Raw genomic sequence first — 27,820 nt, forward strand, 5'->3', positions numbered from 1 at the left:
TATATTTCTTCTCTTTGCTTCAAATATCACTAACATTAGTCATACTTGCTTCTGTATGCTGCCAAAGAAAGTAATTTCTCATGTGTTACAAAATATTTATATTGGTCTGTGAAGCTCAAAAGCCATTCCATGTGCTCCTGGACCTGCCTTTCAGATGTCCATGTCTTCAGTAGCTTTCCTTTAATATTTCAATTTTTCTGAATAACATGAACTCACTAAAGACTCATTTATGAGATAAAAATGAATATTAGTACAAGCAGACATGCATCACCACGACTTGTCAGAAAAATTAGATGAGCTCATCTTTAAAACATGGTCTTTTTTAATGCATCACTGATTATATTGTTGCTACTTTCTTCTGTTCTTACTTGTGACATTCCAATGTATTGAAATTACATTACATTAGAATGTTCTCTGTGAATAGACTGTGTTTTTGCTTAATTTATGAGCATCTTGCGTAAATCTAAGATGAAGCACTGTAATGGTTTAACACCACCTGGAAATTAAACTGCAAAGAAGCCACTCCCCTTCCTCCCACTCTCTCCAGGCAGAGAGGGCCAAAGGCAAAGACTATGGTTAGAGATAACAATTTACTGAAAGCAAACAGCAATGGAATAAGAAATGCATAGTAATAACAGCAATGTTAATAACAAAAGCATACAGAAAGAAAAGTTGCTTTACACATGAAAAGTGTTCCCCACCTTGACTTAATTCTTCATGGCTGCCAAGGCTAGCTCAATTCTGTCCCATGCCACTGCATCGGACTTCTCTACTCTGCTGGGTCAAATTCCATGTGGCAGTACCATATGGACTGCTCCCCTCATTCTACTTCTTAGAAATGAACAAACTTTTAGATACAATTAAATGGAGACAAAGTCCTTGGAGCAAAAGAAAACTGTTTATATTGTAAGGATTCAGCTGAGCTGAATGGGTTCCACACACCCACCCACCCCCACACACACAGACACACACCACACACACACACACACACCACGTTCTCCAACAAAATGACTGCATCTTATACCCTTTCCCAGCCAGGACTGGTCCCTGTCCCCTTTCCCATTGGATGGATACTCAGGAATCTACATTCTCTTCCCACTGCCTACTTTTCTGTCGCGTCCCCTCTCACCTTATTTCCTTTTAGGTCACCACGCTTCTCTCTCAGTTCACAATAACACTCAACAGATAAACCAGAACAAATCCAGACCATAGATAACAACATATAGAGAACAAAACCAACAACTTTCATTCTCTGCTTAATAATATTGGCTCCAGCAAAATATTACTTCATCTCTCACATGCTGGACTGGATTCCGTGTGGCTTCTTCCAGCACCGGCACAACTCTCCTCCACTCATTACGGGCTCGGCTTCCTCACTGCTGCTTCATTCCCAGCAGCTGCTCAGCTGTGTTTGCCATTTGCAGTTCTTTTCTTCCTGAGGGGACAGGAAGGGATAGGAGACGGTGGGGAAAGGACAGAGCCCTCACTGTTCCCCACCGTGATCAAAAAGATGGCTTGCTGGTACTGGAAACTTCCCCTAAGAAGACACAGAACAAAATTAAACACTTCTTTGTTTCTTTCTCCAAAGCCATGCCTCATAGAGATGATTTGAGTCACATAGAATAGCAATTTAGCCTTGCTCCCATGGCTCGAAGCATCTTGTGAGCAAACTCAGGACAGTGATTATTTTATTTCACTTTCATAATCTCTCTTACATCCATTATTCAAATAATTACTTCAGGGAAGGCCACTTTTTTTCTGAATATAGTAGACACATTTTATTGATATGTGGTGTTTAACAGGAATGCATTGAGAAACACTGTGAAGAAGGACATGGTAGAAAAGGGATTAACTCAGAGTAGTTCAGAGTAGCTGTGAGATGATGCATAGGGGAAACCTCATCCTCTTAATCCTTATGCATGAAAGCATTGGATGGATAGATCCTCCTGGCTAAAATATGAAATCTTCAACTTCTTCAACCAGTAGATGTAAATACACAAACACTGGCTATCAATTTGCATCATAACCATCTGCTTAGATGGCATTATTCCTAGTCACAAGGTGATATGACAGCTAACTAGGCAACAAATGCCACTTCAGTTATTTGGCAGCCTTCAACTCCACAGGAGGCTTTTTCCTGTTGGAAAGAATATCCTTTTAACCTCCAAACTTCTTCACATCAGTCCCACCTGTTCATAACAGCATGCCAAAAATTCAGCATGAAAGAATTGCTAGTTAACACTTTTGCAACCCAAAGGGGGTGCATGCAGGATGTCAAAATGTGTAATAGGTCACATTAAGTAAATACTTACACAAACAAAAAACTAGTCAAAAAAGGATGCCAGAAGGTTATGTTAAACAAAATAGAGACAGACTTATAAACTATAAAATGGGATTTGATTTATGCTTACCTTCTCACAGAAGAGAAAGAGTGGAAAATTAAGAGTACTGACTGTTTACACTTGTTTCTCTGGAATAAAATATCAGAGTCATAAAATCACATTTGTCCTGAATAGACTTTGTTCTGAAGTATTTTCATATTTTCTGATATTATTGTAACATTGTCTTCAAAATATTTTGGATTTTTTTCTTAAGTATAATATGGAAAACTATTTTAAATCTTAAAATATTTTTAATCTGAAATTTTAAATCTTAATCTCTGTAGAGTAGGAAGAGCTACTTAGATCAAAATTTTACTGCAGCAGTTAAGCATCCCAAATGTTAGAAAGAGTTTATGTTCTGATTTAGTGGAGCCAGATCATCTGAAGAAACAAACCCTCAACTGAATACTGAAGCAAGTAGATATTAGGTTGGAATACTCAGTATTTTTAACATGAATTCTATGCAAAGCAAAGTGTTGTCTTTAGAAACAGAATTTATTCCTCATGATCGAAAGTGTAGTCAGAAATTAAATAGGAGTGAGCTAATTTAAAAAGATTTGGAGAATTTTTTAAAAGAAGAGGAAGACTATAGAGGAGAGAATGTAATTTAAAATTACTTAAAACAACTGATTATTTATGAGAATTAATACTCTTGTAAAACATTTTTTTTTCATTCTTGTCATTTGCCAGAAGGATTAAGCTCCAAATTTGATCAAACTGATTTTACTGTAGAAAATTTTCTGTAATTTTTATATATTGCTGTAACTTGGGTACTGCATATGATATAAAATGGTCACCTAAGTTGAAAGATTTTCCAGTACAATGATTTGATGTTGTGGTGAAAACTACTAGTATAAGTTCCTGCAGAAGCTGCTTAATATTTCTTCACCTGCTAGCTTTATTCTTTGCTATATATCTCTAAATTAATAGAGTGGCATATTGGAAATTTTAAAAATGTGTATTAATAGAAAAGACATATTGTTTTAGAGTGCATGTTTATTACCATGTTATGAGCAGTCAGAAACCCAGCATCTGCTGAGCTCCTCTCTTTGGATTTCAGCATTCATATTTTTAATTTAAAGATTTTGTTGATCGTAGATGACTGTGCTTTGAAACACATTGCACTGCTTGCACAAGGTAATCTCTTTTTCTTCTAACAGGTGCTTTTGCACATTTGACATGAAAGTGGTTCTTCCCATGCTAGAGCAAGGTCCTGCACTGTTGGGATAGGAGCTCTGGCAGTCTGGAATCAGACAGGATTTGATTGCAGCCTTGTTAAAACTTATGGGTGACCACCTGTGTTGAAGCAACCACAGTGGCCTCCTCCTACAAGGTATTGGCACTCACTTTTGTACTGAACTCCAATGACAATCAATTCTTCTGGCACAGAACCTTGTGACTCTGCCTTCACTGGTCCCACACTGGTGCTTGGCCTTGGTCATTCTTGTCCTAGTGGGGTCATAGTGGTGCTCAGGGAGCACTTATCCATATTTTTCGTTTGAAAGAATGTATGGAGAAAAAATTAATCTTAGGAGGGGTCAGAAATCATCACTGAAAATTTGCAAATAAAAAAGACTCAATTTGTAGACTTATTCCAATGTCACATGCAGTTGTTTTTAGCAAGTAGTCTCACCAATCTTTCTTATTCATTATACACAATAAATTAAATGTTCAATTTCTCACCCTCTTTGAACTTGGTCTCCAGTTTATTGAATTAAAAGTAAAATGCTGATGCTTTCCTGCCTATGAGAGCTCTCTGTCCCTTGCTTAGAAAATCAATATTAATTTAACCTAGACCTTCAGATTTTACCAAGCTCTACCTAGCAAATATAAGGAAATACAGGTAACAGGGAAAATAAGTACACATTTTATTTTTTCCTGCTTTTTGCCAGTTGCATAAAACATCAGAAAGTTTGCAGTTAGACCAGTCTAACCCTCTATTTTCTTTAATTTTTTGCAATTGAACTCAAGGAAGATGAAGTTAATGATTTTGCTTTGGTGAATATGGGAATGTAAAATATTTACTCATGTTGTTGTCAGAATGTGCTATGCATGTTACAGACCAACAGTTCACGTTCTAATGTCTAGTTGTGATTATATAGCATTTTCTTCCTGATTTGTTTTTAGGGGTTGCTTCTTTTTTAATAAATTTTTAATAAAATAAGTGTCGTTATCTAATTATGGTAGTGAAGTCCTAGCCTTTATCTTGGAAATAAAAGAACTACTAAGCACCACTGATATACTTTTCACTGGGTTTATAATAAGAAAAAGAAATGCACAAAACCATAAATGCAACAACCCTGCATCAAGCTTCTTGGATCTCAATATACAACATCCATTTGAGCCAGAACTGTGTCTTTTTGTTGTAATTTTTAATCCCTTTTACAATATTGGAATTTCCGATATTATGAGCCTTATAAGCCTAATGAGCCTTATGAGAAATCTATGTCAGAATTAAACCCTGTCACTCTTGTTAAAAATTGGAGGGTTTTACAAAAGAAAGCAGAAGTATGTTGTAGGTGATGGTGATGTTCATTAAGTTTTAATAACACTTTAATAGACTCAACAACTCTCAGAAATCTATGAATGCATTTTCTTGTTCTTACTTCCTTTACTCCTCCCTTCTCCACATCTCTGAGGATTCTGAAGCAGGAATTACAACCATTAGCGTCACAGGTGAGCACAAGCAAACAAACTGCTGATTCTGGTAGCTGCCCATAAATTACCTACAGATGTTCTAAAAGTAAGGTGTAAAATTGGGTTCACCAGAACCTGAATGTAGGAATGCCTCAATTACACTCAGAAACTATGAAAACAACTCAATGTCCTTTGAAAAGAAAGCCAAAGATTTTCCCTGGAGTTTTTGCAGATAATACTTTTTTTTTTTTAAATTTAAAAAGTTTGCTTCTTTTTATATATGTAAAGCATTGGTTCATGTGAAGGCTGCAAACTGAAACACATACCACAGAAGTTGTTTTTTTAACTTCTAAAATAAAATATATTTCTAGAAATTATTCTCTTTCATGAGAAAAAAATGATCTCTGTCTATTGAAGAGACCTCACCTTAGGGACCTATCTTTGCCATAGAGTTATTTTTCAGTGTTGAAGGGAACATTCACTATGGAACATATTGGGTTTCAAATAAGGAAATCCTCTGTCATAAAAAGAAAAATGAATTATAAAACATCTATAAATGGAGAAGCTTTTCTTTAATAAATGTCTCAAATTATCCTAGGTAGCTCGGTGTCTCAGAAATTATGCAGATCTATTTTGTTATAGAGTGCCATAGAATATTTATAAACTGCCCCTTGTGGCAAGACAGTTGAGGTCAAAGCAAAATGAAGCATTAGATATGACACAATGTATTAAATCAGAACCATTCGTCAGTGTCCAAAAATGAAACTTAGTAATGCACTGTTAAAATCCTAAATAAAATATCTATTGCTGAATTCAGTAAATATACGCCAAAATATTCACCTTGGCGAGGGTGCTACAGAAACTCCGTGGTGGATTTTCCCTTGACTCAAGGTGCAATAACAAGATTCATGTAATAGAGGCTTCCTGCTCATACACTACCTTTAAAATTCATTTCAAGACTGTATGTATATATTCTCTGCTGACCTCACTGTGATGCTGGGAGAAATCTGTTTTTCAGAAATTAGGCTGAGACCCTTCATGAGCCCAAGCTCTCAGATATATGCTGCTCACAATTGCAACTGAAGCAAATTGACATCAGAATATCAAGCTGTACACGGAATCACTCATCAGCTTGTTGTTGCCACAAAATGATCCCTGGAAATTGCCTAAGAAGCACTTTTTATAAGGTACCATAATAACATTCAGTAGGTCTAAATATAAAGACCTATTAATCTACTCTTGTATAAATTTGCCCACCATACAGCGGACAAGTCTACATACATGTTGTTTTTTTCAACTACAAATGAAACAAAAAATTGCTGTGTGTATGAAAGTAATAATTTTAAACTGTAATCAATCAGCAGTTACTCATTTCCCAAAATTTTGTATTCCTATTTATAACTTTCAAAGAATATAAGTTGATAACTAATTACTACTGCACACACATATTTAAATCATTAAATTATTTTTTGTTGAATTTTTTTTTAAATAAGCCAATTCTTATACACTTAGTTATTTTCCCCCTAATTGAATTAATTGAAATTAGGGGAAAATTTAAAAGATGGAAATTTATCTTTTTATTGTTCTTTTTGACAAGTGAAAAAATCTCTCAGTGAAAGAAAGCCATAGAGAAGGAAAGAACTTTATAATACGTGATAATTTAAAAAAAAAGTGTGACAATATCTGCCCGGTGGCCACAGGTGGAGCTGCTGGTGCTCTTCTGGGCTTTCAGTGCAGAGCAGGTTTAAACAGGTCCAAAAAAACCCCCAAAAAACCACAGTCCAGGGAACTTCTCTGCCTTAGCTAACAAAAAACAACTAAAATGCAAAGGAGAGCTCTGTCCCACCATCTGTCCGTCTGCAGACAACACAGTCCAGGAGCAGGAATATGTAGGAGTGAGTGCAGTTTCTGAAAACAAACTGTGTGTCCTTCTTCCCCCTCACCCCTTTGCTCTCAGAACGAATCTATAGGTGCAAAACTTATTTCTGGCAAGTGGGGATATGAGCACCATAAGGCTCCCATCAAAACCCCAGGACAAAAGCTGAGAATAGGCTTTCACTCGAAATCCAGTGGTAATGGCATGAGAAATAACGTAAGTTAAATAGATAAAGTTTTGAGACCACTTGGAGCCACCTCCAATTTTTGTCTGAAATAAAAAACACGGACAAATAACTATAAAAACCAAAAATATTGTCTGGTTGATTTATAAGTAATTTACTTATTTTATTACCTTAAAATAAAGCAATCTGTTTCCTTTCATGTTTTTCTTAAAAAATGAAGAAATTATTTTTAATATTTTTAAATTGTAACACCTACTCAAATAAATTGTTCTGACTTCAGTTCACTGTATTCTGACACCACAGAATACACTCCTATATTCAGTAACTCCCTGATGGAGTTCCTCTAAGAGCACTGAGGATGGTACAGATGAGAAATAAACAGCCATGGAGAAATTCGAAACATGCATTTCATGTCTCCAGTGCTGGATCAATCCTTTGGATTGTCATCAGGTTTGTTCATGTGATTGAGGATAATAACTTCAGTGTGATAAAAATATATATGTGTAAAATATATTCTTTGTGAAATTATTCTGTGTTACCTGTGTTATGCTAGGGATGTTGGTTGTTCCCAGAGAAAACTAGTAATGAAATGAACAGAAACACTCATCTAAGTTATTCAATTTTCCTGATTTTTACAGTCTCTTTTCACAGGCTGAGAAGCTCAGGAAGGCTGCAGCAGATGCAACAATTGAGCCAAAAACTCAATTAGAAAAAGTGTTGACTGAAGCTGCCTGAAGTTTATTTTTTGTATCATTATTATTTACTAGAGCTACAGTGGAGAGGACAAGCTGTTATTGTTAGAAGAATAAACAAAACATTTTCTTGCTTTTTTCCATGTTATTATTTTCCATATATGAGGAAACTGAAAAGGAAAAAAACAATAAAACAACACATCACCACAGTTAAAACACAAGTTCCCCTTACTCCTCTTTCTTTCCCTGAAGAATGAAACTTCTATGGAAATATGTTCAGCAGGAACAAAAAAATTTTGAGCAAAAAAAAAGCAAAGAGGCAAAGAAAATGTTCCACAGTAATTTGGAGAGAAATCCCAACAGAAGATACTCATTGCGACAAGGTTAGCTGGTCTTTGGAGCTACCTCTAATATGAAACATTATTCAAGTTTTATGTGCCAAGAATGATCTGGTAGAAATTAATGGACTGGAAGATCTCATGTATAATTTCAACTTTACACAGAAAAACATTGATACTGCAATTGTAAGTACATCAATAATGTTTTAAAAGTTTTAAAATGAGAAATACATGCTAAAATTTATTTGAAAATTATATCAAAATGAGGGAAATAGAGAAAATCATATAGATTTTTATATCTTTTCTATATTTTTAAACAAAAGGTCCTGGTTTAACACTTGTGTCATAACAAGTCTTCCCAACATCCTTCTTTGCAATAACTGAATGAAAAGTTAAAGTTAAATGGAAAGTCAGAGGTACGCTTAATAAGCAGAATTTATTTTTTTTATTATTGTATTTAGGCATTTCCCAGTTCCCAGCAGTGCCACATCCAGCCCTGAGGTCCCGAAGGATGTCAGCCTGTTAAGAGTCCAGAATTAGGAAAAATAGATGATGGGGGGCCTGGAGCATGTCTCCTATAAGGAGAGGCTGAGAGTGATGGGGTTGTTCAGCCTGGAGAAGAGAAGGCTTCAGGGACATCTTTTTGTTGCCTTCTAGTGCCTTAAGTGAGCCTATAAGAAAGATGGGGACAAACTATTTTAGCAGGGCCTGGTTTTGATAGCATAGGAGCGATGGCTTTAAAATGAAGGATGATAATATGGATTGGCTTCAAGGAAAACATTTTCTACAATGAGGGTGATGAAACACTTGGAAACAGTTGCCCAGAGAGGTGGTAGTTATGGGAACATTGAAAGTCAGGTTGGAGAGGAACCCTGAGGAACGTGATTGAGTTGAAGTTGTTGCCTCCCACTGCAGAAGAGTAGGCTTAGGTGACCTTTGAAAGGTCCGTTTCAATTCAAACTATGCTGTGTCTATGTGATCTATGCTTAAAACCAATATGCAACTAAATTGATAAGAGATGACTAATTTCTTTTTTGTTTGCTTGTTTATTTTCATTTCCAGCCCTTCAAGACTGAGAGAAACAACTGCTCACTTTGAAAATTTAAAAAGGTTTATTAAACCTTAACAAAAATACAACAAAGGACTACATAAGGAAAAAGCTGCAGCACTGGGAACTGCCCTCATGGATACCACATGGCCCGTTCACCTTCAAGATGGATGCTCAGTCTTTTATACCCCTGGGGTTGCATCAGCCAGCCCTGGCCCCTCTCAAAGTCTGTCAGTCAGCTCTTCTTTGCCATTTATCAGTAGAGACTGCTTTCTTGTAACTTGACTGCAGATCAGGTGTTGGCATGCCTCACCCCCTAAGCAACAAGCTTTTCCATTCCCCACTGCCCCTGGTAAGGGACACACGTGCACGCCTTCTCTCTGCCTGTCCTAGACAGCCCAGGCTGTCTGATGGCAACAATGCAGAGGGGAAAAGGGAACTATGGGGAGAACAGAGGACATCTAAACTGCAATAACATAACTATACATCACTAAAGCTTTTCTTAATATTCACGCAGTAGTTATCCCTTAATTGCGAGAGACAATCATCTCATTATCCTTCTATAACAAATACTGAATGGAAATGGGTCAAAAACTTTCAGCAGTGTTTTGTTTGTAGTAAATGCAGTTTAGTGTGTTCTACAGGTATACCGGCCATGTCTAATTCTAAAAGGAACCAATCCAAGAGCAGTGCAGAAATTTGACTTTCAGCAGCACTATAAATCAGGCACAGGTTGTGGGGACCCTGAGGGGCATTCCCTGGATTGGGGAGACACAAGAGGCTTCCCTCAGTGGCTGTTGGCTCCATTGGCTCCTCCCCTTGTCCCTCTGTCCCTGAGCCACTCCCTCCCTAGCCCCTTTGTCCCTGATCTTTGTACCACCAGCATGCGACAGCTGAGCCCAACCTGGGGGAAGGGAGAAACCTGGTGTCTCCACATGGGTGTGCCTGGGACCCTGAGCATCTCACCACACAGCTGAATTAAACATCTGTGGGTACTATGCAAAGGCACTTTTTGCTTCCTTACCCTGGACTTTATTAGCATCTATTCTGGCTGCAAAAACAGGTGGTGTCTTTGTGACTTTTTAAAATATGCACAGAAAGAGTCACAATGTACAGGTCTTTCCAAGTTGTATCCCTCACCTTACAGAACCTCATGCCAAGATTGTATTGAGATCTCCAAGATCATGATTACAGTTCTTATGTCCAAAGCAACTAAAATCCTCTCTCCTGTCACATCATACCCCACATGCATGCCTTGCTATGACCAGATGCACTATCTAAATTGAGGAAAATCTACTTTATTTCACACCTGGAATACCATGCAATTAGGAACTTCCAATAAAAAAGGTTAATGCATGCCCCATAAGAAATGCTTTGTGTTGAGACTGAAGAATGTGTGAGCACTGAAGATGTCATACCTCTAGTAATCTTTTTAAAATTTTCTTATTAAGGGGTAAGTGATGTGGTTGATGAACATACTGTTTGCCTCAGCATGTTGGGGTTTGTCTGGATTCTTTTGTATATTGCAATAAAGTTTTATTTTACAATTGCTTAATGTTTTAAGAGATTATTGTTCTTTTATTCTTAAATCGGACCTGTATTTCCTTGGCATTTCAATCTTTTTAATAAAGGCTTATATCTTAAAATTAGGGCAAGGTAAAAGCTTCTACAGTGCAGTGTAGCATCAGATAGCATATCAGTACTTCATAAACAAGTACATTTCTGTATATATATAAATAATCCAGACTTCTGGCTTGGTAGTAAGAAGGTAGTCAGTACATGAATTCAAGGTCATCCTGCATTATTTCCTTCACAATGGAGGACAAATGCTTTTATTTGATATTAATGGATGCAAAAGTTTTAATGTTCACTGATAAGACTAAGAGGTAATGCAATGGCAAAGCAAAGAAAGGCATAATGTCAACTATGAAAAATATTTCTGCAATGTGAAGTGAATCTTTTCATAAAGCCATATATCAGAAAGTGGATGTTTGTTTAGCAGGGATCCATATTCCACATAAACTAATTGATAAATTACAGTTTAATTGGCATGCAGACAGCTGAGATAAAGAGTTCCTTTCTGGAAATGGTTGGTAGTCTCCTATCAAATGACCTTCAGTCTCAGACAGAGGTTCTGCAAATACGATGTGAATTTATTATAGTCTTCAGCATTTATTCAAAGACACAGTGAACAACAAAGTCAAAAGAAATAAGGCTATCCATCATCCCCACACAGGTAAACAAAAAAAACCCCAAGCTAGTTCTGTAACTTGTACTTCATTACTGCTTTGATTTGAAAATTCATTAATATGAAACATATTTTAAATAATGACAATATTTTGAAATAATAAGCAGAATCCACAGTAGACATATTCCACTGTCAGTTTTTAAAGTCTTATTAGAATTAGGAAACTACCATAAAAACCTGGAAAAAAACCTTCCCTTCAAAAACAATCCCTTTTCAAAAATCCCATATTAACTCCTTACTAATGAAAATAATTCCCATATGTACATTTGTGGGTTTTTTCCCCCAGTAATTTTGCAAATGATTTTTGTCCCTGGATCTTGCAAATGTTTGTATTTAGCTTCACGCAACCTGGACCATGGAGTTAAGTTGAAATTCCTGAGTGGCTGTGTGCCATCCAAGAAACCAGCATGAAAGCTACGGGAATAAATAACGTTTGTTTCTTCCTAACCATGAAAATTGATTCATGTTTAACATTTGCTTTTCTCATTATAAGCCTTGTCATGGAAACAAGTAATGGAAATGGAATGTAGTTTTTGCTGATGTAGATTTCAGTGTGGAACCTTCTTATATTTTTTTTAGAGCTCATTCTCTCAGTTTTTTTTTTTTTTTTCTCAGCTGGGTCTGCTTACCTCTAAGCTCTTGAATTTGACCTTTACCCATATTTTTTTATTAGCTAAGCATCTACCTGCTCACTTTCTTATTGCTGCTTCATAACCAACCACAGAACGGGAAGGGAAGGGAAGGGAAGGGAAGGGAAGGGAAGGGAAGGGAAGGGAAGGGAAGGGAAGGGAAGGGAAGGGAAGGGAAGGGAAGGGAAGGGAAGGGAAGGGAAGGGAAGGGAAGGGAAGGGAAGGGAAGGGAAGGGAAGGGAAGGGAAGGGAAGGGAAGGGAAGGGAAGGGAAAGAACTAACTGCCTCTGTATTTGTTCTCATTTTGGCGGACTATTGAAGGAAGCCTAATAAAAAGTCCATTGTAACATCATTTCTTGTTTGAAATAGCTGACAGCAACTTATCAGTGCTTTCCAGTCAGGCACCTGCAGCAGAGCCTATTTCTCTAAACAATATGATTTAGCTTGGGATGCTCATTTTAAAATTGGACAGACTAATTTTTATATGCATTGTCAGTCAGTATTTCTGAAATATGCATCATTGTAAGAGTAGTTAGAACCTTTGCCTCTTGATTGGCTATGCAACAATACATGGATTGTTGGGAAGTAATGGAGTACTTTATCATGCTTTTAAGTAGTTCTCATGTGTACTCTCCTTAGCAGCCATGGGGCTCCACGTTTGTGTAATTGCTTCTATGCATTAGGGGTGGCAGAGGTTTTGTCACCAGTGGATTTAGAAGAAATGAATTTTCAGCAAAGCTCTATAGATGGTAAAGCATTAAAAGATAAATGCATATACAGGATCATTAAGGAGCTAAACATGAATCTTTTCAATTAATGTAAGAGAACTGTAAGAAATGGATATTGCATTTATTAATAAAATTTTAGCATAGAATATTTCTATATAGAAGCCAGATATCTACCACAATATTGTCTCTAAATTGAGGAGGACATTATGAAGACATGTTAATTTTATTTTTTTTAAACAGAATATTTACTTCAAGATTGATTTGTATTGGTTTTGCATGGCCTAATTTTTGGTAGCAGGGGGGCCACAATGATGGCTCCTGTGAGAAGATGCTGGAAGCTTCCACCATGCCCAGCAGAGCCAGCCCCTGATGGCTCTAAAAATGGACATGCTGCTGGCCATGCCTGGGCCCATGAGAGAGGCTGCTAATGCCTCTGTGATGACATATTTAAGAAGAAAATCAAAACAATATCACACAGTTTTACATTTAGTCAGAGAAGAGGAGGAGGTGAGAACACATGAGGGAAACAGGGAAAAACATGGAGACACCAAGTTTTGGGAGGACTGTCTGCCCGTGGGCAGAATTCACACAGAGAGGTGACCCATGCTGGGGAAGTTCATAGAGAACTGTTTCCCGTGGGAAAGAACCCATGGTCTCCCAGGGGATTGACTCCTCTCCCAGAGCAACAAAAAAAATCTCAGTGATGAACTGACCCAAAAACGCCCATGCTCTCCCTGTGCTCTTGGTGGGAAGGAGGGAGGGGCTGGGGGGAAAAAGATGTTTTGAGGGCTTCTTTTACTTCTCATTATGCTCTTCTGATTTTGTTCGTAGTAAATTCACATTGCAACTTTAAGTTGAGCCTGTTTTTCCCTTGAAGTATTTTCTCTTGGTTCTTATCTCCTGAACCCTTTGTTAATTTTTTTCCTACTCTGCTCCCAAGCTATAGCAGGGGAGGCTGAGCAAGTGACTCCCATGGATCCCTAACTTTGGGGCAGTGTCAAACCATGACACTTCCAGAGCCTAATTTTAAAAAATGGCAAGTAGAACTTGAAGACATCACTGAAAATAATCCCTTATCTCTTCAACTCCAAAGAAGTACTACTTCTCCTCAGACCTTTCATGTATATGCATTTATTTTAATGTTCCTCATTAGTATTTTCATTTAATACATTGGATGATTTTATCAGTTGTTTCTGAAAAGTAGACTTGGATCACTGAGCACTGATGACTTGACTGGCTTTTCCTGGGGAGGTGAATGGGGCCTCTCATTGGAGTAATTGAGCTGCATCTACAGGAACTGAGCTTGCTCTTGTGTACTACAATGAACTATAGAATTTATTTCCCACAGGTTATTTTCTAATAATTTTATGATTTCATGCACTGCCCTTCCTTGAAACACATTGTTTTTAATTTTCTTATGCTTCTTTCCCCATATTAAAGGTTGTAGGTTTTGTTATTTCTTACTCATTCTCACTCATTGCATTCCACATTCTCTTTATTACTAGAGACACTTAGGCCTTGAAACACTTTTACTGTTATTTAATCTAATTTTATATTAAAAATGTTATCATTAAAATACAAGAAATGTTTAGGTTCTCCTGTATTGCCTTCTTGTTGAAATCTTGCAGTTAAAAAACTTTCTTAGCACCCAAATTGTCTACTTTAAAGGATTCTGACTACTTACCACAATGACCAAATCTTCTTGATTTTTTTCGTTAATCACAGCAGGGTAGCAGCCAGTCAGTTTTCAAATAGTTTTTTTTCCCAAAAAAATTTTAAACCACAAATGTTTATATAACTTTGATTTTAATAAAACTATCTTCACTTTTTGTCCTTCATCAAGAAGTGCTGCCCTTGAACACTGATATTCTAGTCATGCCTTTATCCTGATAATTAAATTGGGAAAACAGCAGTTTTGATGAAGTCCTTAACACAAGAAAAATATTTATGTTGTGTTCCATGCTGTGTCTCACTCTTCCTGTCATCTCTCATCTCTTCCACCATCTATTGGAGAAATGCATAAGTCATGAGATGAAGGAAGAAGAGGGTCAGGCTCTTAAACAATTGCTGAGGCTTTGCTTGAAGAAGTCCTTTAGCTGGGCATTATTTATGCAGAGACTTGGACTGGGCTTGGAAAAAAGTCACAGTTTCTGTCAGGGTAAGGGGTGAAAATTGCCATTGGAGTTGTTCCTCTGTCTAAGCTCCATTACCTGGATACCTTTTTTGTCTCATGCCTTAGATGAGCTATTGGATGGTGTGCAATTCATCCCTTCAGAAAAATGTTGCAGGAGGTAGAGTTAAAAGCAATGTATTCTTGTAAGATGGGATGTAATGTGGTTTGAGAAGATGCTTTTTCAGTTTAGTTACCTTTCTTCAGAAAGAAATTCAACTTTCACACGTAAAATAGAGGAAAAAGGTGATATTGTTAAGGGAAGTGATAGCTACAAGGAGGATAAATGTATTTAAGAGATCAAGGTGCCCAATTGGATTAGTGATATATAGGAGACTGTATTTTGCATCAGGAACCCAGAAACAAAACAAAACAAAACAAAAAACAAAAAACAAAAAACAAAACAAAAAAAACCACAAAAACAAACAAAACAAAAAAAAAAAAAAAAACAAAAAAAAAAAAAGGAAAAGCAGGAGGGAAAGAAGGAAGAGAAATCCAAGTCCAATCCAACTTATTTAGTTAAAGTAATCCTAAAGCTAAAACTACATTAAGAAACCTTTTGTATGTCTTTTGCTTTATATTATCTTGGTTATATAAATTTTGACTATGTTTTATCCAATCTGTGGTTTCAAATACACTTTGGCTGAAGCTGGTGGAAATCTGAGCAGACAGCTTAGAATAAAGTAATGTTTTTCAGCTGTGTTACTTTATTAACTACATGCCTGCAAGCTTAAGACAGCGCTTCCAGTGTATATCATGCATAGCTCCATAAGAGGTCCAAGGAGTGATACTGATTTCCAATAGCAAAGGAAATAATTAATCAGCTTTCCTGTAGTGTCTAGAAAGAAAAAAATGTTCTTAAATATTTGCTGCAGTACTTTTTTCAAAAGTAGGTTGACAGGGACCAATCTGATTTTTATTTATGCCTCGGCATATGTCATATAGGAGGTGGAAAATTGCTATAGGGGCTGTACATATGCTGGAAGCCTTGTCCCTGGGAAGACTTTGCCTAGCAGCCGATCAGGGGAGAGAAAGCTGCCACGATTGGGCTGCAAGCGACCCCTCTTGCAGTTTGGGCAGATCCCCAGATGCCCGGGGAAAAGTGTCCGGGAAATTGGGCTATGGCAGGAGCCTTAGCAGATAAAAGCAACTAACTGCACCACAATTACCAGCCTTTTTCCTTTGGGTTTCTTGGAGGGACCAGGGGCTCGCCCAGAGGGCCATCTTGGCCACCTCTCCTCCTTCCTCCCTTTTCCTCCCTGCGGTCCCGCCCCAGCGCTCGCCGCAGCTCCGAGCTGCTGCTGACAGGGGTACAGCAGGAACCATCGGCCTCTTGTTCTCCCTCCTTCTCCCTTTTCCTCTCTTTGCTCTCTTTTCTCCCCCCCTTCAGTAGGAGCACTTATCTTTCCTTATCAATAAACAGTTCTCAGTTATAATATTGCTGCATTTTTTCTTTATTTTCATCTGAGAAATCTAGTAAAAAGAATCCTCCGTGACTCCCCTTTTAGAGCTGAACGGGACAGTAAGAAATGTTAAATAGAGTGGAATAAGAAAAATATGTTTGCTGTTATTATTATATCAGAATTATATCTGCTTTAAAAAATCCATTTTAACAAAAGGAACATTCAAGAATTGAATGCAACCAAAACTGTGAAATATGGTCAGACTGGAATGTAGGACTTCTCATCTCATGCATCATCAGCAGAGAGCAAACTGATGTTTTGTAGCATTCACTTCTGCATAGAACTGATTTTGAATGTGCCAAGAATTTTTCTTATGCTCTTTAGAGCCCTGACTTATCAGTACAGTCGACAAAACTAACACTAGTGGGAAAATGATGGCTGTTACAAAGTTTCTGAGCAACTGCCCGACTTTATATTCCCAAGGCACTCACAAAGACACGGCGTCAAATCACATCCTCAAAGAAGAAAAGGCATTTACACACATGAAAGCCTCAGAGATTTCAGTATCCTTTTTTTTTTCTGAAAGCCACTTAATTTTAAAGTAATGATACTATATTTTCTGTCTTGTGTGTGTGTGTGTTTAAAGAAAATGTAAGTGAGATAAAAAAATATTTAAATTTTGGCGTATTGTGTCATAGTGTTTTGGGCAATATAATGCATCCTTGAAGAAAAACATAGCCTGAGGTCTCTAACAATAACAAATATCTTTAGGTCTGAAATGCTTGAATGCACATTTACCCAGCACCAAGAGTCATGGAACAGTTTGGGTTTGAAGGAACCATAAAACCATTATGTTTCAACCTCCAGCCATGGTCAGGAACACCTTCCCCTAGACCAGGTTGCTCCAAGCCCCATCTGACCTGGTCTTGAACATCTCCAGAGACAAGACACCCACAATTGCTCTGGGAAACCTGTGCCAGGGCCTCACCACTCCCACAGTAAAGAATTTTTCCTAATATCTTATCTAAACCTACTCTCTGTCAGTTTGAAGCCATTCCCTCTTGTTCTGTCACTCCAGGTCCTTGTAAAAAGTTTCTTCACCTGAGAAAGAATATTAAAAAGTAAGGGGTTTCAATATAGTTTTGTGACAGGTTTTGTCTTTGTTCCAGTTCTCATAGAATATAAAAGTAGAGAGTTCATATTTAGAATTTTTATAGCTGCAAGTCATACTTTTTAAATGGTTTCTTCGTGAGATTTTTATGAACATGGCATGCTGGAGTCTAATGTTTCAAAATAAATTCTTTATAGGTTTAAGATAATGAAATTACATCATAACTCAGTAAGAAAGAAACATTTTCAAAGGCAAAGGCAGCAGTCTGGAAAGCTTTAGTATCTTCTACCAAATAAACCATTAATGAATCATATTTAAGCTGTCATGTTTGTTTTACCTGTCTTTATCCCATTCCATGAGTTTTCTCATTTCTGTCCTCATGATTCTCTCCCCAGTCTTATTGGTAAGGGAGTAAGTGAGTGGCTGGATGGGGTGGGGTGTCTGTCTTCCCCCTTTCCTGGACTGAAAATGGGCTGCTCTTCACAAGGGTGCCCCTCCACAGCCCATTTCTGCTGCCTTTAACCTCCCTACCTGAAAGTCACCGGTGTACCTTCTCATTAGGGCACAAAGTGACTTCTGTTTTAAAACAAAAAGAGTTTGAACTAACTAAATTTATGGCTAATTTTGCCTTGCTGAGATTTATTCTCTTATGACCAAGATTACATGCTCACATCGTCATTGGAAAAGGTGGAGCCAGCACCATTACTATTATTCATGTCTTTGACTGTGAAAGATACATTTTGTCTTTTTTTTTTTTTTTTTTAATTCTCCTTATACTATTAATTTCATTATGCAGTATCTGAGCGGGAAAGGCAATCAATCATATTGTCATGTGTTTGGTACTCTGTGGTATACAGGGGAATAATAGCAGCTTAGGGTAATGTTTCCGTCTAAGGCACTTTGGAGATCACTGCCTATAGTGAAAGGAGTTTTTGGGAGGGCTTCTTTGCAAATACTTTTTTTTTTATTCCTTTGAAACCTAGTTTTTGCTTTTATATCCCTAAATTGATGCAGGACTTTCTATATAATGGAACAAATTTCAAAAATCCATATTAGGGAGCTGTTAATATTTCACACTTGAAAATAGATGCTGATATAGAACCTTAGCTTGCAAAAGATCCCAAAGTGCCTTATGTAATAGCACTAAGAGATGATTTCACAAAAGTGCTAGCAAAAGATAATTTAACAACAGTGACAAGGCAACTAAAAAGGAGGGGATAGAGAATACTTCATGTTTTCTAACTTATTTAGTTATTCTTTTTACTGTCACAGTGTGTGGAACAGAAACTGCTACACACAAAATACCTGATATTTCATGGAAGATGTACCCATATTAATGTTGAGCCATCTAGCTCCCTTTGATAATTAAAAGACATTTTATTCAATGAAAACAATGTGAAAATGATGTTAAGAAGAAAACAAAAAGAAAGATGTGGCATTGTTTGTGAGTTGCGATTCATTCAGAAATGTTACATTTACTTAGGACAATAATATTTGTACGGTGCCTAAGCAAATTATATAATAATTTTTTGGTTTTAGAAAGTCACAATACCTTAGTAATGTCTTTTTAATATTTTCAAAACATGCAAATTCTCTAAAACTCACCCACCTTGCTGTTAGTCATTTATAATAAAAAGGTTTCTGGGGCATGAGAAAAAATAATTATTTTGTAAATATCATGACGAAAAGGGCTAGCAGAAACTAACAGTATATATTTTGGGATTATTGCCTTGTCATGTAGAACATTAGCATTAAATATTTGATGTTTGTTTAAGGGAAATGTTCTTCACATAGAAAATTCAATATATTATGTATGAAGTGTTGAGAGAACAATGAGGGACTTACTGAGAAAACTTATGAAGTACAAAATTGATGCAACTTTTCTACAATTTGAATTTTTGCTTGAAACATTTGTCCGGCAACTTAACCAAATTAACTAAAAGATTAATGCTATTTTTGCTAATTATATTTCTATTACATCTGGTGGCCTGTTTTTCCATACTCTCTTTAGCTGGGATGTCAGGGATGTGGTCAGAGATGGTGTACAAAAACAACAACAAAGTCAAAATGGGCATCACTGAAGCAATAAATATATTTAGTGAATAACACCATCAGAAGTCTCCACTTACTTTTCCACTCCTCTGGTGGTCATGTGTAGTTCTTCCAGAGATATTCTGTTTATACTGACAAATAATTTAAACAAATATATTAAACATTTGGTCAACTAGATACTGATATATAGAGAAAATACAGATAACTTTTATCTTTTCTTATAGTTGTCATCCAGTTTCAAAAATGTTACACAACATTGACATTTGTGTCAATGGAAAATTTTGGATTGATAATTGTTAGGTGTATATATAGAGCTAAAGTTCCTCTCCTCAGCTGATTCCTGTGGTACTGATCATTTATAATGTTTTAAAGAGTTAATTCCTGAAGATTTGTTCCATATATATATATAGATAGATAATTATGGCAGCTATACCTTCTTCTGGTGGGAACTATTTGTGTTCATTTTTATGTGATAGTGGAGAAAGACTATTTGACATACCCTGTCAAGCTGCTCTTTAGGCTGAGGGACAGTTTAGGAAACTGAGAGCAAAGAGAAACTGAGAGCAAATGCTTGAAAGAAAAGCCCTGAAATAAAATGAGAGTGCTATGGGGACGGAATGCACAGGTTCAAGGGGTTATTTCTCTATCTTTTTGGTGGAAATAGTCACCATAAAGTCTATCTTTTTAACTTTCAAGGGAAAATGTAAAGCACAAGATCTACAGTAAGCATAAATGCTAAGAACTAGCTGATTTGTGTCCAACTGTACTTTTAAGTAGGCTGTGGGATGGTAGTTTGTATGTGCTGTAACCAAGAGAATCAGGATAAACCTGTAGTGACTCATGACAGTCTCTTAGAAGAGGAGCTTCAGTAAAGCATTTGTAAGTGATGGAGATAATTCACTGAAAAGATAAAAATAGTTTCATTCACATACTGCTCTCACATGTCATATATCTGATGCTACGTAGTTATAAACTAGGAGCCACATGGTAAACTTTCTTGGATGCATAATTTGACTTTATCAATTAGTTTCTTTGAGAAAATGGGCATGAAAGTGCTTATTCAAACAGTAGATTTTCTAAATTACTGTGCTTCATCCATTATGGTCCTTGCTGTGAGTTATAACTGATACTTCAAGTCAAGCTTTTCTCTTCTGCTATGACCTAAATAGCTAACTGTAATTTCAAATGCCTTTTTCAAGGCTGTTGTAGTTGTATCTCTCTGCCCCTATAGACCACACTTCTATTTCCTTCCTTCCCTACTCATTGACCTTCACATAATGTAGTTCAATAGAGATTGGAGTTTGCCTGGAGACTTTATTTTGCTACTACTGCTTCCTTTATAAAAGAACTCTGTTTTGTTGGGGATATTAAATCCCTTACCACTGATTTCTATCTCAGTTAATGTCTTGTCCCTGATAATAAGATCCTACTCATCTTGCAGACTGTTTTTGTGACCTGTCAAATTCAAATGACCTCATGGATTGATATTTACAGATATGCCCTTGTTCAGGTTCTGGGTGATGACTGTAATCTAGTCCAAACCTTTACTATACAAATGAAGTGAGTTGATAATTGTGCATGTCTTCAATGTCACAGGAATTTTATTCATAAACATAAACATAAATCTTTCATGATTCTCATTAAAGGCAATAAGATTCATGTTTGCCCATCTTCCTTTTGATTTTTCAGACAGTTGACTAGATGGTAAATACTTGTCTTGGTCATTCTTCCATCTTTTTGAGTGTCTTGGTGTTTTTCTGAGACACGGGACATTTTCCTTGGAGGTTTTCACTTGTATGTCTGCCATCGTCTTTCTGCCTTTCACAGTGATATCGCTTGTGATAATTCTGTCACAGTCACAGTATTTTTGTTTAATCTTGCTCATTACAACTTGTGGCATTGCTGGTCTTCATTTTTATTTTGACTGTTCTACTGATTAGGAAATGACATCCTTCGGTGAGGGAATGATGCTATGCCGATATTGATTATGGGTCATTTTGATTTTCTGTTTCATTGCTTCCATATATTGAGTACTGATAAAACTAGTCTGATTTTTTTTTTTTGCAGTACACACTGATAATCTGCACAGAATTATCATGCTGTTTGCCAAAAGTACATATGCAGCAAAATGCTCATAGTTCCATAGGAATTCATTATTTTGCTCTTGCTGCTGTACATAGGAAACAGATCACTAAAAATTTCTGACTCAGACTTTCTCACCTGTACAAATTAAAAATCAAGAATGAAATAGTGATGTAAAGAACAAACCCTTAGAAAGAGTCTTGAAAAATGTATTTGTGACTATTTCAGAAATTCAAAACATATTCCATAGTTTGTCTAGAAACCTGTGAGGTTTGAATTTTTATAAACAGCCATACATGATTAAAAAAAATACCTTGCGTTTTCAACAGAGGTTATCCTCATAAAAAGGGCCATAATTGAAACCTATTTCCTCTGAAATGTTATTTCATGTATGCACAGCTGTGATGGAGTTAACTTGCCCCACAGCAGACAGTACAGCGTTATGTTTTGGATTTGTGACCCGAAGTGTAGATTACACACTGATGTTTCTCACTCTGCCTCACTCCCTGGGACAAGCCTGTGGGGCACGAGGTTAGGAAATGACATAACTTGGACAACTTACCCAGGTGAACCAAAGAGGTATTCCATGCCAAACATCACACAATCACAGAATATTCTGAGTTGGAAGGGACCCACCAGGATCATTGAGTTCAGTGGGAGAGGCTGGTCTGGGAGGCAGCTGCTGCTCAGAGACTGCCTGGATATCATTTTGCTTGTGAGAAATGGTGAGAAATTGCCTTTGCATCACTTCTCCCCTCTTACCTTTTCTTCACTCATTAAGCAGTTTTTATGTCAGTCAACCAATTCTTTCATGTTTGTACAGGAGAGGGAAGTCAGTGAGCAGCTCTGTGATGCTTAGTAGCTGGCTGGGTCAACCTGTCACACTACCCAAGGGCATTCTTTCCAGATATCCAGACTAACTGAATCTAAGCAATGAAAGGGAAAAAAATTCTTTAAAAATAAATTTTAAAAAATCTAAAATGTAAACATTTTAAAATTATTAAAATAATTATAAAATTATTTTTAAATTAAAATATTTAAAAAATAAATTAATCTTTTTTCTAAAACTGGGGTTTTAGAAAAATTCAGTCCTCATGGAGTTCAGTCTACTGCCTTGAATTTCAAAGGTAATATAGTCATTTGTCCATTGCTCATTTTTGAAGTTTGAAATGGTCCAATATCAGTTAGTATTTACTGTTAAGAAAATACTATCTTACAGGTACCACTTGCTTCTTAAATATCATTGATAGATGAACAAAAAATTTGGTGTTGTAAATAACAAGAGTAAAAATAAGAATGGTAGAACTAATGGTTTTAAAAAGTCTGATTCACTTTTTGCTAACCAATAGCCATATATTTCATTAACTGTTTTTCCTTATATTTCCAGAATACTGTTTGTTCTCTTTTATTTTTGTGGTACAATTTCAACAACATTGACGTGATAGAGATATAAAAAATAAAATAATTATATCTTCATTAAGACATATATGTGCAGCAAATAATGAAATGGACTATATTTCTCTCCTAAGCCTATGTTCAAGCACATGCAACTAACTTTTTCTAAAGCATTTGCATGGACTGTCTTAGCTACAAGCACAAAGTCATTCTTATTCATTCAACATTTGCATGAAAGCTAGCTTATGTACAACTGAGAAAAAACACTTTCAGTTCTTTTGTACTGAATGTTTGAGTATTTGCAAAAGTTTAATTGTTATCCTCCTCACACACAACTTATGACTAATTGAGATGGACCTTATTCATACTTGTCTCTGAGAGAATTCTGAACACAGATTATCATGGATAAATTATTGAGTGAAACATGGCTAGAATAGAATAATAGAGAAAAGCTCTTAACAGCCAAAATATTTTCATAATATGAAAGAGTAGCAGAGAAGCTTAAAGGAAGGTTCATACTATGTCTGTAAACAGCTGATTGACTAATGCTGATGGCAGAAAGGAAGAGAATAATTGTTTTCAGGAAAAACTGATTTTAAACATATTTGTGTAATTTCAGTAAGACGATACCACAGAATATATTGTTTACTGTATGTACCTTTTATTACAGAAAATTAATTCTACAAAATTGAGATGTGAAAAAGCTTATCTTAAACACATGGAAAGATGAAAATTGAAAAAAATGGTATGATCTAGGGGTCTCAGAATTATTGAAAACCTCCCTGGTAGGAGAACAGATGGTCATTGAAATCTAGAATGAAAGAATCTACAGGTTGTCTTCTAAAAAACCAAGGAAACCTATGTAAACCAACTGACATTAGCGAGGTCAAATAATTAAAACTTGCCTGCCACTGTTCTTTAAGTTGCAATGTGATCTTGTTCTAGGAAAAATCCAGTAGCAGGGTTAAACAGCATGAAAAAACAGATACTGCAAGTCAAGACTGCAAAATTTGACTTGTGAAAAACAAAAAGGCAGAAAATAGAAGCAAGTCTGGCTGTGCCTTTGTGCTGACCCAGTGTTGCCACTTCAAAGTCTCTTCTCTAAGACAACGTGGGGTTCAATGCCAGAAGCATTTCATGTGGTGCAACTGCCCTGCTTTCCCAGATGTTTTGGATGATCATTAACAATTAATATTAGCTGAGTAAAACCATGCATAACAATCCTGTTAATTGAATTGAATATTTGGTGCTCTTCAGAGATGCCTCTTGTAGTTACACACAGAGTTGCTCTGCTTGGATTAATGAGTATCACTGATGAAAAGATGGTACATTCTGCCTGTTTCTTCCTATTGCTGGAGACAATACAACAGAAAAAAAACACATTTATGAAATGAATCTTCCATATAAGATCACGTTTTGTTCATCTTCCAATATTTCATTTTATTTTTCTTCAGTCAGTGCAAATTAAACTCTGTCATTTTAGCAGTTTAAAAAATAAAGAAAGGCCTCATATAAAGAGAATGCTTTTTCCTTGTACCTCCAGTGAGAGATACCACCTGCTTTCCACTTTTGGGAAGGAATTTTCTTTCCCTATATCAATATTTATTTTGACATATCCAGTGAAATTGTACTTGAAGTGATGCCAAATTGATTTTTGCCTTTTTTCTTTTACATATTGTCTGCATTTTTTGCATATTTTTGTAGCATATTAGTGTATTTGTAGCTAGTTTTCCCTACCTATTCCCTAGGCAGAAAGACAAAACATATTCCATAGCTCCAAGCACCAGGGGGGTACAAGGCCCCCTATCCTATTTTGATTCTCCCTGGCAATCAAGGTCAAACCAGCTCTCTGAGACTCATTTTCATCAACAACATTTAGTCCCTAAAAAAAAAAGGGACAGGATTTAGGAGGGGATTGAACTCAGGGGAAATTGCCTCACCATTTATGTCTCTAATTGGTAATTTTTGTGAATTATGCTAATTTACTAAACTTATAAAACTGCATTCACCCCATGTGGGGGTGGGCATATTGTGGACATTTTTCTTATCTGTCCCTGGAGACCTCCAATAAAGGCCAACTTTATATTACCTCCTAGACTGTTATTATCTCAAAACTGTGTTCTGTTTCTGGGTTAAGGCATCAAAAGGAAACCTACTAGAAAGAGAGAGAGACCCTATTTACTAGGGCATTTATTGACAGGACCAAGAGGGAATGGCTTCAAACTGACAGAGGGTAGGTTTAGATATTAGGAAGAAATTCTCTAGTGTCAGGATGGTGAGGAGCTGGTACAGGTTGCCCAGAGAAGCTGTGGATGCCCCATCCCTGGAAGTGTTCAAGGCCAGACTGGATGTAGCTCTGAGCAACCTGGTCTAGCTGAAGGTGTCCCTGCTCATGGCAGGCGGATTGGAATGAGATGATTCCAGCCCAAGCTATTTTATGATTGTATGAAGTTGTAATGATTTCTTTATTGTTTCAAATAATCTGGTAGTTTAAAAATATTTGGATTTTTTTTCTGCTGTTTGTTTTTTCCTTTCTTTTATCCCAAATTCCTCTTAGCTGTCTTTATCTTTTTAACATTTATACCTTCAGAATCAAACTTCCATTGATCTAATTTTTTGCCAAAATGTTGGAGAGGTAAGTGACAGAAAGAAAGTTCCAGACAGAAAACTGCAGCAGACAGATAGCCAAAGTCCTCAAACGGGACCCTGAGATCTATTAGAGGAAAAACATTATGGCACAGGAATCCAGAATGTTCATGGAATGCCTTGATTACAACTGCCTCCTTCAAGTGACAGAGGAACCAGCTGGTGGTGGTGCTGTGCTGGACCTTGATCCCACCAACAAGAGGGAGCTGGTGGGGAATGTGAAACTCAAGGGCAGCCTGAGCTGCAGTGATCAGGGTAGAGTTTGAGATCCTTGTACAGAAAGGAGGGTGCACAGCAAGCTCCTTTGCTCTGGAGCAGAAGAGCAGACTTTGGTCTCTTCTGGAATCTCCTCAGGAGAGTGCCATGGAATAGAGTGCTGCAGGGCAGAGCGGCCAAAAAGAACAGGATGATGTTTAGGGATTGTCTGCACCAGGCTCAAGAGTTATGCAGCCCTACAAAAAGGAAACTGTGGGAGAACACCAGGCATGAATGAATAAGGAGCTCCTGGACAAACTTAAACAGTCAAATTAAAGAGGGTGGAAGCAGGGAAAGGTAGCTGGAAGGAATACTGAAAAATTGTTTAAACAGCCAGGAATCTTGTTAGGAAAGTTACACTGGCAGAAATAAATCTGACCAAGGATATCAAAGGTAATAAAAAAAACTTCAAAAATAAATCAATGATAAAAGAAATACCAGGGAAAATGTGGGTTCTCTCATAAAGGATACAGGGAACATGGGGAAGGTCGAACAACTTGTTTTGCCTCATTCTTAACCAGCAAGTGTTCCAAGCACACTGCCCAAGTTTCAGAAGGTACAAGTAGGGACTGGTGGAAGACTTGGTTTGAGACCATTTAAGACACCTGAGGATTCCAAAATCCCTGAGACCTGAAAAGATATGTCCACAGGTCCTGAGAGCATTGGCTGAGGAAGTTGGCTAAGCCACTGTCCATTATATCTGAGAAGCCATGGCAAACCAGTGAACTTCCCACTTACTGGAAAAAGAGAAATATAAGAGAAACATAAAGTAATAATATAGTAACCTTTGTTGAAAAAAATCTAGTGGCTTGTGCTTAGCAGAATGTGTATTACTTAGCCCTTACACATCCTTAGGTTTAACACCCTTACAACAGAACTTTAGGAAAGTACTTTTAAATGTTTAGATGCCTGTGTAATCTTTTTCCCCAAGATGACACTAAATGACATATGTAGAGATTGATGTGGCACTGCACCTACTGTGGAATATCAATGACATTCTCTGGTATGATTTTTTTCAGAATTTTCATCTGTAGAAGTAGACATTTTTCTTCTAGCACAGCATGAGCAGAAGTTGTGTGCCACCTGTTGTGTGCATCTTCATTTCTTTTAACACAGAATATTTGTATAATTTGTTTCAAATGCCTGTTATAAGTTGAAGCTAGGGAATAAGATTTTCTAGATGCTTTTTCTTTTTTTTTTTTTTGTACTTACAATGCCATATTGTGTTGGCTTAACTTTGAGTGTGTATAAGCATACAGAAAATAGTATGTGTTTCATGTAAGAATTTTTGTGCATATATATATGTGTGTATATATATATATATATAGACATACAAACATAGGTTTTATAGTAGCTCTGGGACAATGGAAAACCATAGAAAAGGGATAATCATAGAATCATAAAATAGCTTAGGTTGTAAGAGACCATAAAGATTATGTAGTTTTAACCCTTCTACTATGGGCAGGAACACCTTTTACAGCTTGCTCAGAGCCCCATCCAACCTGGCCTTGAACGCTTCCAGGGATGGGACATCCACAACTTCTATGGGCAACCTGTGCCAGTGTCTTACCACCCTCACAGGAACAAGTTGTTGTAAATACCTGATCCAAACCTGCTCTCTCTCAGTTTGAAGCCATTCCCTCTTCTGTAAATATGCTCTTGTAAATAGTTTCTCTCTTGGTCTTTCTTCCAGGCTCCTTAGAAGAATCTGTGAATTTGGGGGTGTGTGCATATAGGTGTGTATACATGTTTATTCATAACTTGTCCTGGTTTTGGGAAAATTTGGGAGAAAACCTCCAAAAGGGGGCATCCCCCACAGAAAGCAAACCCATGCAGTCCCTCCCCTCAACTGATTCAGCAAGAATTTCCTCGGAGAGAAGAGGAACAAACCTGCTTATTTAACAGGCAAAGCACACCCCAGCATAAAAAATGATCAATACCGGAT

Source organism: Passer domesticus, chromosome 2 (genome assembly GCF_036417665.1).
Source record: "Passer domesticus isolate bPasDom1 chromosome 2, bPasDom1.hap1, whole genome shotgun sequence".
Taxonomy (NCBI): domain Eukaryota; kingdom Metazoa; phylum Chordata; class Aves; order Passeriformes; family Passeridae; genus Passer; species Passer domesticus.